The following is a 17,761-nucleotide window of genomic DNA, read 5'->3' on the forward strand; positions in this document are numbered from 1 at the left end:
TTGATTTGAACCCTCCTAACTACTTGTTACTGACTTACTAAAGCACTAAATTGGTTTTGTAACCTCATTGAGCTTTGACCTTCATAGGCAGGTATATCCAATCATGAGAAAAGGTATTTAAGGTGGCCACTTGCAAGTTGTTCTCCTATTTGAATCTCCTATGAAGAGTGGCATCATGGGCTCCTCAAAACAACTCTCAAATGATCTGAAAACAAAGATTATTCAACATAGTTGTTCAGGGGAAGGATACAAAAAGTTGTCTCAGAGATTTAAACTGTCAGTTTCCACTGTGAGGAACATAGTAAGGAAATGGAAGAACACAGGTACAGTTCTTGTTAAGCCCAGAAGTGGCAGGCCAAGAAAAATATCAAAAAGGCAGAGAAGAAGAATGGTGAGAACAGTCAAGGACAATCCACAGACCTCAAAGACCTGCAGCATCATCTTGCTGCAGATGGTGTCAATGTGCATCGGTCAACAATACAGCGCACGTTGCACAAGGAGAAGCTGTATGGGAGAGTGATGCGAAAGAAGCCGTTTCTGCAAGCACGCCACAAACAGTCGCCTGAGGTATGCAAAAGCACATTTGGACAAGCCAGTTACATTTTGGAAGAAGGTCCTGTGGACTGATGAAACAAAGATTGAGTTGTTTGGTCATACAAAAAGGCGTTATGCATGGAGGCAAAAAAACACGGCATTCCAAGAAAAGCACTTGCTACCCACAGTAAAATTTGGTGGAGGTTCCATCATGCTTTGGGGCTGTGTGGCCAATGCCGGCACCGGGAATCTTGTTAAAGTTGAGGGTCACATGGATTCAACTCAGTATCAGCAGATTCTTGACAATAATGTGCAAGAATCAGTGATGAAGTTGAAGTTACGCAGGGGATGGATATTTCAGCAAGACAATGATCCAAAACACCGCTCCAAATCTACTCAGGCATTCATGCAGAGGAACAATTACAATGTTCTGGAATGGCCATCCCAGTCCCCAGACCTGAATATCATTGAACATCTGTGGGATGATTAGAAGCGGCAGTCAATGCTCGGCGACCATCAAACTTAACTGAACTGGAATTGTTTTGTAAACACGAATGGTCAAATCTACCTTCATCCAGGATCCAGGAACTCATTAACAGCTACAGGAAGCCACTAGAGGCTGGGATTTCTGCAAAAGGAGGATCTACAAAATATTAATGTCACTTTAATGTTGAGGTGCCCATACTTATGCACCTGTCACATTTTGTTTAAATGCGGATTGCACATTTTCTGTTAGTACAATAAACCTCATTTCAATCCAGAAATATTACTCAGTCCATCATTTATTAGATATATGAAACTGAAATAGCAAAAACCCAAATTGTTATAAAGAAAAAAGGTTAACATTAATAGGGGTGCACAAACGTTTTCATATGATTGTATGACTTTGATAAGTAAACTAGTTTTATTTTAATATTTTCTCATAACGGCGGTCTTGTCATATATTTTTTTTTTTTATACCCCAGAAAAAGGTCCAGCACTATGGTATTACAGCTCTTAAGTGACCAGGATTGAGCTGCAATACCAGAAACAGCCTCGGCAGAAGTGTGGCGCTGTTTCCATTGGGGAGAAAATACCTTTTAATTAATCATGAGCAGCTCTGTTTCTAAATTCTAGTTATTTCTTCTCTCTCAATTTTGCGAATAACGAATTTACTCCGTTACTGTCACTCAACTTGTCTGAATTTATGAAATGGGGATACATCTAATATTGTGATGATTCAAGCAACTGTATAGAGCGGCAAATGTCTTATACAGGGTCTCAGACAATCTAGGGGTCAACTCCTATGTGAGCATAATACGGGCCTGTAATAGCGCGTGCCCTGTGGCTCTCCGACTGTTGTACAACTACATCTCCCAGCATGTGCCGTCAGCAGAGATGCGGGGGGTTATATTGACAACATTGTGACATTCAGCAGAGATGCTGGGGGTTATACTGACAACATTGTGACATTCAGCAGAGATGCGGGGGGTTATATTGACAACATTGTGACATTCAGCAGAGATGCGGGGGGTGATATTGACAACATTGTGACATTCAGCAGAGATGCTGGGGGTGATATTGACAACATTGTGACATTCAGCAGAGACGCTGGGGGTTATACTGACAACATTGTGACATTCAGCAGAGATGCTGGGGGTTATATTGACAACATTGTGACATTCAGCAGAGATGCTGGGGGTGATATTGACAACATTGTGACATTCAGCAGAGATGCTGGGGGTGATATTGACAACATTGTGACATTCAGCAGAGATGCTGGGGGTTATACTGACAACATTGTGACATTCAGCAGAGATGCTGGGGGTTATATTGACAACATTGTGACATTCAGCAGAGATGCTGGGGGTGATATTGACAACATTGTGACATTCAGCAGAGATGCGGGGGGTTATATTGACAACATTGTGACATTCAGCAGAGATGCTGGGGGTTATATTGACAACATTGTGACATTCAGCAGAGATGCGGGGGGTTATATTGACAACATTGTGACATTCAGCAGAGATGCTGGGGGTTATATTGACAACATTGTGACATTCAGCAGAGATGCGGGGGGTTATATTGACAACATTGTGACATTCAGCAGAGATGCTGGGGGTTATATTGACAACATTGTGACATTCAGCAGAGATGCGGGGGGTTATATTGACAACATTGTGACATTCAGCAGAGATGCTGGGGGTTATATTGACAACATTGTGACATTCAGCAAAGATGCTGGGGGTTATATTGACAACATTGTGACATTCAGCAGAGATGCTGGGGGTGATATTGACAACATTGTGACATTCAGCAGAGATGCTGGGGGTTATATTGACAACATTGTGACATTCAGCAGAGATGCTGGGGGTGATATTGACAACATTGTGACATTCAGCAGAGATGCTGGGGGTTATACTGACAACATTGTGACATTCAGCAGAGCTGCTGGGGGTTATATTGACAACATTGTGACATTCAGCAGAGATGCGGGGGGTTATATTGACAACATTATGACATTCAGCAGAGATGCTGGGGGTGATATTGACAACATTGTGACATTCAGCAGAGATGCTGGGGGTGATATTGACAACATTGTGACATTCAGCAGAGATGCTGGGGGTTATACTGACAACATTGTGACATTCAGCAGAGATGCGGGGGGTTATATTGACAACATTGTGACATTCAGCAGAGATGCTGGGGGTTATACTGACAACATTGTGACATTCAGCAGAGATGCTGGGGGTTATACTGACAACATTGTGACATTCAGCAGAGATGCTGGGGGTTATATTGACAACATTGTGACATTCAGCAGAGATGCTGGGGGTGATATTGACAACATTTTGACATTCAGCAGAGATGCTGGGGGTTATACTGACAACATTGTGACATTCAGCAGAGATGCGGGGGGTTATACTGACAACATTGTGACATTCAGCAGAGATGCTGGGGGTTATATTGACAACATTGTGACATTCAGCAGAGATGCTGGGGGTTATACTGACAACATTGTGACATTCAGCAGAGATGCTGGGGGTTATATTGACAACATTGTGACATTCAGCAGAGATGCGGGGGGTTATATTGACAACATTGTGACATTCAGCAGAGATGCGGGGGGTTATATTGACAACATTGTGACATTCAACAGAGATGCTGGGGGTTATATTGACAACATTGTGACATTCAGCAGAGATGCTGGGGGTTATATTGACAACATTGTGACATTCAGCAGAGATGCGGGGGGTTATATTGACAACATTGTGACATTCAGCAGAGATGCGGGGGGTTATACTGACAACATTGTGACATTCAGCAGAGATGCTGGGGGTTATACTGACAACATTGTGACATTCAGCAGAGATGCTGGGGGTTATATTGACAACATTGTGACATTCAGCAGAGATGCGGGGGGTTATATTGACAACATTGTGACATTCAGCAGAGATGCGGGGGGTTATATTGACAACATTGTGACATTCAGCAGAGATGCTGGGGGTGATATTGACAACATTGTGACATTCAGCAGAGATGCGGGGGGTTATATTGACAACATTGTGACATTCAGCAGAGATGCTGGGGGTTATATTGACAACATTGTGACATTCAGCAGAGATGCTGGGGGTTATATTGACAACATTGTGACATTCAGCAGAGATGCTGGGGGTGATATTGACAACATTGTGACATTCAGCAGAGATGCTGGGGGTGATATTGACAACATTGTGACATTCAGCAGAGATGCTGGGGGTTATACTGACAACATTGTGACATTCAGCAGAGATGCTGGGGGTTATACTGACAACATTGTGACATTCAGCAGAGATGCTGGGGGTGATATTGACAACATTGTGACATTCAGCAGAGACGCTGGGGGTTATACTGACAACATTGTGACATTCAGCAGAGATGCTGGGGGTTATACTGACAACATTGTGACATTCAGCAGAGATGCTGGGGGTTATATTGACAACATTGTGACATTCAGCAAAGATGCTGGGGGTTATACTGACAACATTGTGACATTCAGCAGAGATGCTGGGGGTGATATTGACAACATTGTGACATTCAGCAGAGATGCTGGGGGTTATACTGACAACATTGTGACATTCAGCAGAGATGCTGGGGGTTATACTGACAACATTTTGACATTCAGCAGAGATGCGGGGGGTTATATTGACAACATTGTGACATTCAGCAGAGATGCTGGGGGTTATACTGACAACATTGTGACATTCAGCAGAGATGCTGGGGGTTATACTGACAACATTGTGACATTCAGCAGAGATGCTGGGGGTTATACTGACAACATTGTGACATTCAGCAGAGATGCGGGGGGTTATACTGACAACATTGTGACATTCAGCAGAGATGCTGGGGGTTATACTGACAACATTGTGACATTCAGCAGAGATGCTGGGGGTTATACTGACAACATTGTGACATTCAGCAGAGATGCTGGGGGTTATACTGACAACATTGTGACATTCAGCAGAGATGCGGGGGGTTATACTGACAACATTGTGACATTCAGCAGAGATGCTGGGGGTTATATTGACAACATTGTGACATTCAGCAGAGACGCTGGGGGTTATACTGACAACATTGTGACATTCAGCAGAGATGCTGGGGGTTATACTGACAACATTGTGACATTCAGCAGAGATGCTGGGGGTTATATTGACAACATTGTGACATTCAGCAGAGATGCTGGGGGTTATACTGACAACATTGTGACATTCAGCAGAGATGCTGGGGGTTATACTGACAACATTGTGACATTCAGCAGAGATGCTGGGGGTTATATTGACAACATTGTGACATTCAGCAGAGATGCGGGCGGTTATACTGACAACATTGTGACATTCAGCAGAGATGCTGGGGGTGATATTGACAACATTGTGACATTCAGCAGAGATGCTGGGGGTTATACTGACAACATTGTGACATTCAGCAGAGATGCTGGGGGTTATACTGACAACATTGTGACATTCAGCAGAGATGCTGGGGGTTATACTGACAACATTGTGACATTCAGCAGAGATGCTGGGGGTTATACTGACAACATTGTGACATTCAGCAGAGATGCTGGGGGTTATACTGACAACATTGTGACATTCAGCAGAGATGCTGGGGGTTATACTGACAACATTGTGACATTCAGCAGAGATGCTGGGGGTTATACTGACAACATTGTGACATTCAGCAGAGATGCTGGGGGTGATATTGACAACATTGTGACATTCAGCAGAGATGCTGGGGGTTATACTGACAACATTGTGACATTCAGCAGAGATGCGGGGGGTTATATTGACAACATTGTGACATTCAGCAGAGATGCTGGGGGTTATACTGACAACATTGTGACATTCAGCAGAGATGCTGGGGGTTATACTGACAACATTGTGACATTCAGCAGAGATGCTGGGGGTTATACTGACAACATTGTGACATTCAGCAGAGATGCGGGGGGTTATACTGACAACATTGTGACATTCAGCAGAGATGCTGGGGGTTATACTGACAACATTGTGACATTCAGCAGAGATGCTGGGGGTTATACTGACAACATTGTGACATTCAGCAGAGATGCTGGGGGTTATACTGACAACATTGTGACATTCAGCAGAGATGCGGGGGGTGATTTTGTAAAATCTGGAGAACTGCAGCACCAGTTATCAAACACTACAGTGGAGTTTTTGGTTTGCTCCATTGTACCACATACTGTTTTTCCCTGAGAATAAGAAAGGGTCTTATATTAACTTTTGCTTCAAAAGGTGCGTTAGGGCTTATTTTTGGGAGATGTCTTATTTTTCCATTAAAAACAATCTACATTTATTGTTGAACAAACAAAATCAACATTTACTGAAATATACCGTATGTACTCGAGCATAAGCTGACGTTTTCAGCACGTTTTTTATGCTGAAAAATCCCCCTCAGCTTCTACTCACGTGAGGGTCTCACTCATGGCCGCTTTTAGCTATGTGTGACCTGTGCGATCGCAAACGGCGCCGGCCACCAGAAAGCAATAGGATCGATAGCGAGTCAGGTTAGTTACTGTGCGCGCTGATCGCTGCTACCCCTCTGCCGTGATCCAGGTCTCTAGCCAAGGGGTATTACACACTCGGACCGCAGGCACGTAGACCCATGGATGATCTTGGCCGGTACACAGGGCTGCCGCTGCCGTCAACACTTTACTTCATTTCAATGATTTGTGGTGCCGCAAATCATTAAACTGAAGTAAAAAAAAAGCGCTAGCGGCAGCCCCATGTACCGGCCAAGATCATCGAGGGGTCTATTTACCTGCGGTCTGTAAGAAGCAATTAACAGGACACCGAGGGAACGGAGGACAGTTGAGAAGAAATTTTTGTGTGTGTATGTGAACAATGGCATAATAGGGGACAAGACCAGTATAAGGACATTACTAAAGGATCGGCACATTACTACAGGGAACAAGGATGAAGAAAAATTAATACAGGGCACAAAGATGAGGAGATTACTGCAGGAGACAAAGATGGGGCACATTACTGCAGGAGACAAAGATGGGGCACATTACTGCAGGAGACAAAGATGGGGCACATTACTGCAGGAGACAAAGATGGGGCACATTACTGCAGGAGACAAAGATGAGGCACATTACTGCAGGAGACAAGGATGAGGCACATTACTGCAGGAGACAAGGACAGGGCACATTACTGCAGGAGACAAAGATGGGGCACATTACTGCAGGAGACAAAGATGGGGCACATTACTGCAGGAGACAAAGATGAGGCACATTACTGCAGGAGACAAGGATGAGGCACATTACTGCAGGAGACAAGGACAGGGCACATTACTGCAGGAGACAAAGATGGGGCACATTACTGCAGGAGACAAAGATGAGGCACATTACTGCAGGAGACAAGGATGAGGCACATTACTGCAGGAGACAAGGATGGGGCACATTACTGCAGGAGACAAAGATGGGGCACATTACTGCAGGAGACAAAGATGGGGCACATTACTGCAGGAGACAAAGATGGGGCACATTACTGCAGGAGACAAAGATGGGGCACATTACTGCAGGAGATAAGGATGGGACACATTACTGCAGGAGACAAAGATGGGGCACATTACTGCAGGAGACAAAGATGGGGCACATTACTGCAGGAGACAAGGATGAGGCACATTACTGCAGGAGACAAAGATGGGGCACATTACTGCAGGAGACAAAGATGGGGCACATTACTGCAGGAGACAAGGATGAGGCACATTACTGCAGGAGATAAGGAGAGGGCACATTACTGCAGGAGATAAGGAGAGGGCACATTACTGCAGGAGATAAGGAGAGGGCACATTACTGCAGGAGACAAAGATGGGGCACATTACTGCAGGAGACAAGGATGAGGCACATTACTGCAGGAGACAAGGATGGGGCACATTACTGCAGGAGATAAGGATGGGACACATTACATTTTATTGGTATCTATTTTTATTTTTGCAATTGACCAGCAGCTGCTGCATTTCCCACCCTAGGCTTATACTTGAGTCAATAAGTTTTCCCAGTTTTTTTGTGGTAAAATTAGAGGCCTCTGCTTATATTCGGGTCTTCATATATTCTAGTATATACGGTAATCAAGACCTTATCCAAACCAAAGCCTCTGCTCTCCTTTCAGCAGCTGATTCCCAGATCATGCCTTTGAGCTCAGGAATAAATGTTGCCAATGTCGGCCTGATCCATAGGGTTGCGCTTCTTAGCATTTCCCTTGTAACCTCTTGGCTCAGGTTATTGTACTCTGTGCACCATTTTCAGACCATTTGGATATCCAATATATTCTCTTTGCAGAATTTTACCCTGAGAGTTCTCCACGATTTCTTTCTAGTACTCTACCTTTTTGCACTCATTGTCTGGGGGTCAAAATACTAGTACTATTCATTTCTAGCTTATCTGCTTACATATGGTACTGTACCATAGTATATGGTGGATAGACAAAGAAAAGCAGACACCCCGAAAAGACCCCGAAAAGAATCACACAAACACCCCACAAGACCAAAAACAATTAGAGCTGGCGTGTTATGTGCCGTTAGGTCCCTTGGCGTTCCAGCTGCTCTCACCCGTGTTCCACCACAACCTTGTGTAGCGGTTGGCTCCGGCTGGTGAAGAGAAGCAGCTACAATGCTGTAACATATTGGGCTCAGGAGTGGCGTGACGCTTGCGGGACTACCCGATCTGTGTGTGAGAGTCTTTGAGTGAGATTCTTTTGGGGGTGTCTGCTTTCCTTAGTGAAGGGTCTGACTGTTCTTTTGCCTTCTATTGACAATTGATTTAGACTTTTTTACATGTATGGCTGCCTGGACACTATTTCAATTAACTTTCTGAATGAACTTTAGCTGGGGCTTATTTTTGGAGTAGGGCATTTATTTGGAACATCCTCAAAAATCCTGAAAAAACATGCTAAGACTTATTTTCTGGGTAGGTATTATTTTCGGGGAAACATGGTAGTTATGCCGCTTTTCCATGAATCACAAATAGAAACCAAATTCCACAACAGACTCTCTACAATATATCTATAAAGAGCTGCAAACACCAAAAATCTGGTCATACTAAAAAAACATCTTAGAATATATATTGTATATTGGTGTGAGCCCTTGCCAATCGTTTTGAAGTTGTTGGCAAGTGTTCACACTTAGATTGAGCCTTGAAAAAATTGGCATTGTGGCATTGAAGGTGGCACCAATAACAGAGGTAGTTTAAAAGTTCCTAATTGCTGGTGTCCGACCTCTGGGACATCCAAGATCCTGAGAGTCGGGAGTCTAATAAGCCTCGTATTGATGGAGCGTGAGCGATCATGAGCACTGCCGTGACATTCATTCTTATGGGAATACCAAAAAGCAGCCAAATTCAGCGCTCTGTAATCTCCAGCGATCCCGTTAAAAAGTAATGGAGCAGCATTCCGCATGGTCGAGCTCAACTTTATTCACACGGGACTTTTCAGAGCCCTGGTTCTCAGTATTGGTGACGGTCCCAACTACCAGACCATGAGTAATTGTAAACTCATCCACCAATCCTGGGGATAGGCAATAACTTCCAAACTTGAGAATAACCTTTTAAATAGGATGATGAAAGTGACACGTAAAAGGCGTTTGGAGATTATTTGGCACAGTCAAGTCCTCAGGATTCATTGGTATGTTAGACACATTTTACCTTTACCTTATATAGAGATGTATTAGAGACCTCATAGTAAGATGCTGCAGTTTCCTGGATTGTGGCTGATGGTAATTTATAGAGTTTATGTAGTCATCGAGATATGTAATCGCATATATAAAGTCATGGCCAAAATTGTTGACACCGTTCCAAAATTGGGGGTAAACAACTTTGTTTCAAGCATGAGATGCTCATTCAAACTCACCTGTGGAAATAAACAAGTGTGGGCACTATGAAAATCACACCTGAAACCAGATAAAAAGGGGAGAAGTTGACTAAATTTGTGTGTTATGTGTGTGTGTGTTCCACAATAAGCATGGAGAACTGAAACAGGAGAAGAGAACTGTGTGAGGACTTGAGAACCAAAATTGTTGAAAAAAAAATTAAGAATCTCAAGGTTACAAGTCCATGTCGATAGATCTTGATGTTCATTTGTCCACATTGCGCAACATAATCAAGAAGCTTACAACCCATAGCACTGTAGTTAATCTCCATGGACGTGGACAGCAGAGAAAAACTGATGAAAGGTTGCAACACAGTATAGTCCGGATGGTGGATAAGCAGCCCTGATCAAGTTCCAAGAAAATTCAAGCTGTCTTGCAGACTCTGGGTGCATCAGTGTTAGGGCGAACTATCCATTGACATTTAAATTTAATGAAATGCTATGGCAGGAGACCCAGGAGGACCCCACTGCTGACACCAAAACATTAAAAAGCTAGACTGCAGTTTGCATAAACCAAAATCCTTCTGGGAAAGCATCTTGAGTACAAATGAGACCAAGATAGAGCTTTTTTGTAAAGCACATCATTCTATTTATTTTCCAAAAATTGAATGAGTTGTACAAAGAAAAGAACACAGTACCTACAGTCAAATATGGTGGAGGTTCAAAGATGTTATGGTGTTGTTTTGCTGCCTGTGTGCAAGGCATCAGGAAATCTGAAGATTACCAAAGGTTTTCGGGTCGCAATGTAGTGTCAGAAAGCTGCAGTTAAGTCCTAGGTCATGGGTCTTCCAGCAGAACAATGACCCGAACATACTTCAAGACGCCCATAGAAATGGCTGGAAACAAAGCGCCAGAGAGTTTTGAAGTGGCAGTAATGAGTCTGGACTTAAGTCCCATTGACCACCTGAGGAGAGATCTTAAAATTATGTGTGAGAAGGAACCTTCAAATATGAGACCTGGAGCAGTTTACAAGAGAGAAATACTTCATTTTCTGGAACAATTTCAATGCCAAGACTGTATATAGGCAATATAATGGGATATATGCTTTAGTAGCTGATATATGGTCACACCCAAGTGTCAGAAAAGTAAGCTTACGCTAAAATGTGTGTTTCACAAACTGTATAGAGTGAAGGGTCCTGCACAGGTGTCTGACTGCGGCTTTCCCTCAGGAGAGATGGCTTTTAGAGGAAAGAGCGTTTGGCCATTGTGACAGCAATCTAATGTGTTTGGGCACAGGCTGCATTCACCATAGATGTCTGTGTTTCACGGTTTGTATACAAAGCACAATGCATGGGCCGATCCCAAGCCTCTTGTGCCATTAGCCTAATCATCCGTCTACACGCCTCATTTGTTGGGAAAGTTTCCGGAGACTCCGGTGACATTCAATAGGAGGCCAATTCTGATGAAATCTCCAACTTTTAGTGTTGCAGAGCTAAGAATTTTAACTATGGTATCACTAAATATTATAATTTTTTTTAAATGGAGGTAACACTACAGGATTTTGTAAACTCACCATGAACAAACATTTATATAAATGCACTGTCTTCAAATAGCCTTAAAGGGTTATTCCCATTTTCTAAGATAAATTTGTATAAACAAGAAACGTTGGAATTAATTTATTTATACTTTTTTTTATTTTATTGTTTATGTTGTGGGGGGCAGACACCCCTATTAGTACTGTTAAATATGCACAGTGCTTACAAGTTCTTTCCTATTGAGCTTGTAAACACTGTGTTTTTGCTGTCTGAGATTAATGGAGCGCACATTTAGCTTCTGATCCCAGCCAGCTTCAGTTCCATTGTGCTGTAAAGGAGCGGAAAAGCTGCCCACACCCGATACTGGAAGATCTTATGGTTATATAATGCATTGTGACATTTTAAATGTGGCTTTATCTGGTTTACATACACTTAGTTACCTTCAGATAGGATTAACTATTGGGAGCAGCCCAGGAGGGGGCAGTTATGGGGACACAAGAAAAGCAGTTTCATGTTTGTTAGGAAGATAGGGATGAGTTTTCAGAAGTGAGGAGACCTATGGTCCTGAAGCTCACAGACCTCCACAACGAGTGTTTTTTTGCCAAGGAGGAAAAGACCACATCGAGAAGCTTGCTTTCTGACGTAACGAAGGACTAAGTGGCAGGTGGATTCCTTATCTCGGGCAAGGGGCCCAAAAGCAAGGATTAAGCGATAGAAGGATCTATTGCAAATGATATTTGGTGTATATATAAGAAGTGAAGTGACACCAGGCCTGAGGGTCGTAGAAGAAGAAGAAGGTCAGGTTGGGACACACATTTTCCTATGGAGACTTGCATATGTACCGCCCTGAGAGGGGCCCGGCCGCTTCCTCCGCTTGCTCGGGCCGAGCCGCTCGAGGTCCGGGCTCGGGTTGTCGGTGGCACGAGCGTCACTTTTGTTAAAGGGGTAGGCGGTGGGAGAATGGTGGTCGTGTAACAGGTCATGACGCCACCCACGGGTCGTGGTGACGGGAGAAGCACCACCGCTGTGGCTGAACTGATGGCGGGCTCGTCCGGGATCGGTGTTGCGGCCGCAGCCGAGATGTTAGCCCCCACGTGGGTAGGGGTGGTGTGTCCCGGGGCCCGGTGGGGGACTGTGAGGGTTTTTGATGCTGTTGTCGGGGTGCAGGGCGCCGTGCCGCGGTGTAGTGTGTCGTGCCCGGATGGCATTGGTGTACTCATGATTAATTCACACTGAGTCACTGGTAAACCAAAGTTCGGGTCTGGTCGGTTCCCGCGGCCGGCTGCTTATGTCCCCCTGCGGGGGTTGATGGTGGCCCCTTTTCCCGTGCACCTCTAGATGTTTGTGTTTCGGCTCCCCCTGCCTGAGCAGTGGTAGCCCGCTCCCCGGCGTTGAGCTGCCGGAGGAGCCCTCGGTTGCCCGCAGGCGCTGGCCCGTCGGGTGTTTGGCCCTTGGCGGTGGCGCTCACCCGGTCTCGGTGGGCTTTTGCCTTCTTTTGGGACTTTGGTTGTGGATGAACTCGTGAGGTCCGGCCAGCAATCAGTCAATTCGCCTATACTCAGTGGCTTCTAAGCTAGGACGGGGTCTGAGTACCCTTCTTTTGGTGCTCCGATACACGTTTGACTCCCCGATTCGGGACCGGCGGGCCACAACCCAGGCCCGGTCCGTACGGTTCCGCCGGTTGCTGTGCCGGTACTCCTGCAGATGGTCACCACCGCCTGCCTGCCTGACGTTTTCCAAGGGGCCCAGGCTCCTCCCTGGGTCCCTGACAGCTGCTCCACTACTACTTCACTCTCCACTCCAAAACTCAACTCCAAACTTCCTGCCCCAGGACAGTAGTCTCCTCGGTGGGCGTGTCTTTCCGCCTGACTCCGCCCACCTGGTGTGCTCGACTAGCCCTGGGGGAGAGGCATCAGGTTTCCCTTTTGGGTGACATGTGTGTGACCTCACAGGGGTGTGTGTGTGTGTGTATGTGGCTGATGTAATTACCTGTGACCCCTGGGGTCCAGGGCGTCACATACCCCCTTGGTTTAATGCAGACCGTCCGCGGGCTGCCCAACCAACTCCGGTTTATTTTTATTTTTCAAACTGTAAAACGGGAAAAACGGGAAAACACTTACAATTATAACATGAATACAACATATGGTTACTGAAGGTCTTCCCTTAACGGGAGGTATTTTACTTTAACGTTTCAAACTTTATTAAACGCGAACGGGTTCATGTCCTTCAGCCTTCCCCACCCAAGCAACCTAGCCTTGATGCTGCCCCTAAGAAAAGGGCAGCACCCCTTTTCCCCAGTCCGGAAACGGGAACATGGCCAGATCACCCAGGTGGGAACGGGTACAGTTCAGCGCACCCGGCAGTTGTTAAAGGGCTCCCCGGAGGATGGTCACCGGTCCCGGTGGTGACCGGACCCCAGCCTGCTCTGCTGAGGGTCCTACCTCCAATCTGCCTCTCCGGAGGCTAACGGAACGGGAAGGCATGTTAAAGGGGGCAGGTAGGGCAATATTTACAAGCCCAAAAGTTTTTGGGTGGCCGGCAAGTCCACGGCCTTGTCCATGAGCAGTGACTCACGCAACAGGGGTTTTAACAACACACAAGTCCCAATGGGGACGGGTCCTTTTTAGCTAATCAAGCTTAATCTGTATCGGGGAACTCTTCTTCCACCTCCACTTCGGGGCTGTACGATGGAGGAGGGGGCTGTCTGCCACTCCGGACATCTAGGGCAAACCAGCCCCTCTCCCCTCGGTGCCGGGTGTAGTGCACCAAGTCGCCGGGTAGGAGGTCACGGTCCGGGTGTCCGAACGGGGGATGGCTGTTTACATCCCGCCGGGAAAAGAACACCTCCGCCTCCAGACCGGGGTCATACAAGAATCCCCAGCCCTTGTCCTTGTTGAAGCGCCGGACCTGGCCCTGGTGGGTGGGGCCCCGTGCCCAGTAGCCGGCGCTCCTTAGGTGCTCCTTCCCCTCGATGGTACGAGCTAGCACCTCCTCTCTCTTTCTTTCACGGGCCGCAATCTCCCGACTCAACTGGCTGGGCTGCCGCTCCCAGTACGGTGGGTTTACATACCCGGGGTCTGCTTCGGTGGGGGTCTGGCCAAGCTGGCGCTCTCCAGTGTCAACCACTATCGACACCCTCGGAGGGGAGCGCCGTTGTGTCGTGGCGGACTCTGCTGCCCTGCAGCTGCCTCCCCGCGGAACCTCAGCCGAGGCCCGTGACCCTGGAGCGGTTTGTTTTGCCTTCGGAGCTTTCTTGGCCAGGTGGGGTGCTGGAGCCTGGGGACCTCTGGGTGCGGCCACTTCCGGGGCCCTCGGCATCGCCTCCGGTTCAGGTGCCGTCCAGTAACGGGTCTACTCCAGCAACGGGCTCTGTGCGGCCGGGTTCCATTGCAGTTCCAGGCCTGCCTCCTCCAGTAGCTTCCCGTGAGCGCTCGGGACGTACTCCACCACCGATGTTGGGGGTGGGGATACGGGCGGAGGAGCAGCAACCACTGTTGTGGGCAATGGAGGAGGCGGTATGGCGGGCAACAGCAGACCGGGCCCCTCAGAAGCACTGGCCGACCCCTCAAGGGCACAGGGACGTGGGTCGCCTCCCCACCCTGCCAACACCGTCATCCTCTCATGGGCCCACACAGCAGCCACTATCTCCCTCATCTCCGCCGCCCAGTGCTCCACCAGGAAGCTCACCTGGTGCTGGAGGCGGCGACACATCTCCTCCGTCCGGGCCTTCACCCACGCTGCCGTTCCTTGCACGGGCTCCGGGGTATCGGGACGCTGGACGGGAGCCGCCATGCTACACAGTCTGTGTCCAGGAACGGAACGGATGCAGGGTCCTGGAGTCCCTACCTTTTTATCTTCTCTGTTACATCAGGCAGCCTTCTCGCCCGCCTCCTCCTTGGTTTTCTCTTAACACTCCTCCTCCGGGGGCGGGCTTCTCTTTTCGCGCCTTCACTGCTTGGGGAAGACGACTCTAGCGGGAAATTTTCGCGCCAAGATGGCGGGACTTCAACTTTTTAGGCTGGACGCCGCTGATGGAAACTTCCAAGGCGCACTTTCCACAGGTAAGTGGACTGTCTGAATCCTGTTCGTGACGCCAAAAAGAGTATACGTGTACCGCGCTGAGAGGGGCCCGGCCGCTTCATCCGCTTGCTCGGGCCGAGCCGCTCGAGGTCCGGGCTCGGGTTGTCGGTGGCACGAGCGCCTCCAGACCGGGGGCCACGTCGCTCTTTTTAAAACGGGGAGGCGGTGTGGGAGGATTGGTAGACGTGTAATGGGTTGTGACGCCACCCACGGGTCGTGGTCACGGGAGAAGCACCACCGCTGCGGCTGAAGTGATGGCGGGCTCGTCCAGAATCGGTGTTGCGGCCGCAGCCGAGATGTTAGCCCCCCCGTGGGTAGGGGCGGTGTGTCCCGGGGCCCGGTGGGGGACTGTGAGGGTTTTTGATGCTGTTGTTGAGGTGCAGGGCGCCGCGCCGCGATATGTAGTGTGTCGTGCCCGGATGGCACTGGTGTACTCACGATTAATTCACACTGAGTCACTGGTAAACCAAACTTCGGGTCTGGTCGGTTCCCGCAGCCGGCCCTTTTCCCGTGCACCTCTAGATGTTTGTGTTTCGGCTCCCCCTGCCTGAGCAGTGGTAGCCCACTCCCCGGCGTTGAGCTGCCAGAGGAGCCCTTGGTTGCCCGCAGGCGCTGGCCCGTCGGGTGTTTGGCCCTTGGCGGTGGCTCTCACCCGGTCTCGGTGGGCTTTTGCCTTCTTTCGGGACTTTGGTTGTGGATGAACCCGTGAGGTCCGGCCAGCAATCAGTCAATTCGCCTATACTCAGTGGCTTCTAAGCTAGGACGGGGTCTGAGTACCCTTCTTTTGGTGCTCCGGTGCACGTTTGACTCCCCGGTTCGGGACCGGCGGGCCACAACCCAGGCCCGGTCCGTACGGTTCCGCCTGTTGCTGTACCGGTACTCCTGCAGACGGCCACCACTGCCAGCCTGCCTGACGTTTTCCAAGGGGCCCAGGCTCCTACCCGGGTCCCTGACAGCTGCTCCACTACTACTTCACTCTCCACTCCAAAACTCAACTCCAAACTTCCTGTCCCAGGACAGTAGTCTCCCCGGTGGGCGTGTCTTTCCGCCTGACTCCGCCCACCTGGTGTGCTCTACTAGCCCTGGGGGAGGCATCAGGTCTCCCTTTCGGGTGACATGTGTGTGACCTCACGGGGGGGGGGTGTATGTGGCTGATGTAATTATCTGTGACCCCTGGGGTCCAGGGCATCACACATATCCAGTGGCACACCAAGGAGCTTGTGTCCCATCCCAAGAGGAATTTGAGAGTAGTAGAGCGGAGCCGTATCCATGCACCTCAGTGAAGGAGGTCCTCATTAAGTAATCTGGAGTTGAGAATAGCTGGGGGGGCGTAACGACACACCTCGACTTGTGCGGTCCTCACTGATGAAGATGGATATTCCCACAGTGGTTTGCTGGACTTCTGTAATTTGTAATTGAAGTAATGAACCACAACATGTTACTGTAAAGGTCTTGCCTCTGCAAGATGAAGAAGTATTCTTGAAGTGTAGTACCTGATATATAATGTATATACTTCTCACCAAGTTGTTTAGTAAAGAAAAGTTTATGGATTTTGGTCTCCCTCATGTATCTTGATCACATTGGGTCCAGGCCTGTCATCGTTAGCTGCAGCATGTAGTTTCCATAAGTGTTTTCCATTTTCCTGTAGCGCTGCAGGCACTAATATGACAATGCTGCTGGCCTAAACTGTAAATCAATAAGGAGTGCCAGTTCCCCTACAATCAGGTTGTTGAGAGACATGGAAGAGTTGCACTCTGCATCCCAAAAAGGTTTGGAATACCTCATGTGAGCCCTGTGCCCAATCAGCGCTGTCTTCCCCTTACCCCACCTTTGGACAAACATCAAGACAACATCAGGGCACAGGCTGGCCACTCGCTTCCTCTTGATGTTTTATATGTCCGAAGGTGGGAAGAGTGATGCTGGCACTGATTGGGCACAGGGGCTCCCGTAACGTAACAGCACATGAGACACGAGAGCGAGTGCCAACAATGCTGGAACAGCGCCGCCACTGGAGGTGAGTATTAGTGTCTTTATATTGGGGGGGGGGCAAACACTCTGAATGAGAAAGGGGTAGTCCGAGGAGTGGACAACCCATCACTTGCACTGTATGCAAATAATGTGAGAACACATCAAGTCTGTGAAGACATCTGCTAAGTAGCCAAAAGGAATTATTAGTTACAGCAAATGATAATATAAAGAATATTTTTGATAAATATGTTTAATTCACAGCCTTTTTCCATCAGAACAACCAAAAGTGCAATGTTTTGGTCATACTAC

General features: G+C 47.8%; 1 protein-coding gene across 1 annotated transcript in view; it reads left to right on the forward strand.

Moving 5' to 3' along the window:
* The window catches only part of LAMC2 (laminin subunit gamma 2), an 81,931-nt gene that overhangs the window by 1,014 nt on the left and 63,156 nt on the right, over positions 1-17,761 (forward strand). The gene's annotated exons all lie outside the window — the stretch shown is intronic.

This window comes from Anomaloglossus baeobatrachus, chromosome 8 (genome assembly GCF_048569485.1).
Source record: "Anomaloglossus baeobatrachus isolate aAnoBae1 chromosome 8, aAnoBae1.hap1, whole genome shotgun sequence".
NCBI lineage: Eukaryota > Metazoa > Chordata > Amphibia > Anura > Aromobatidae > Anomaloglossus > Anomaloglossus baeobatrachus.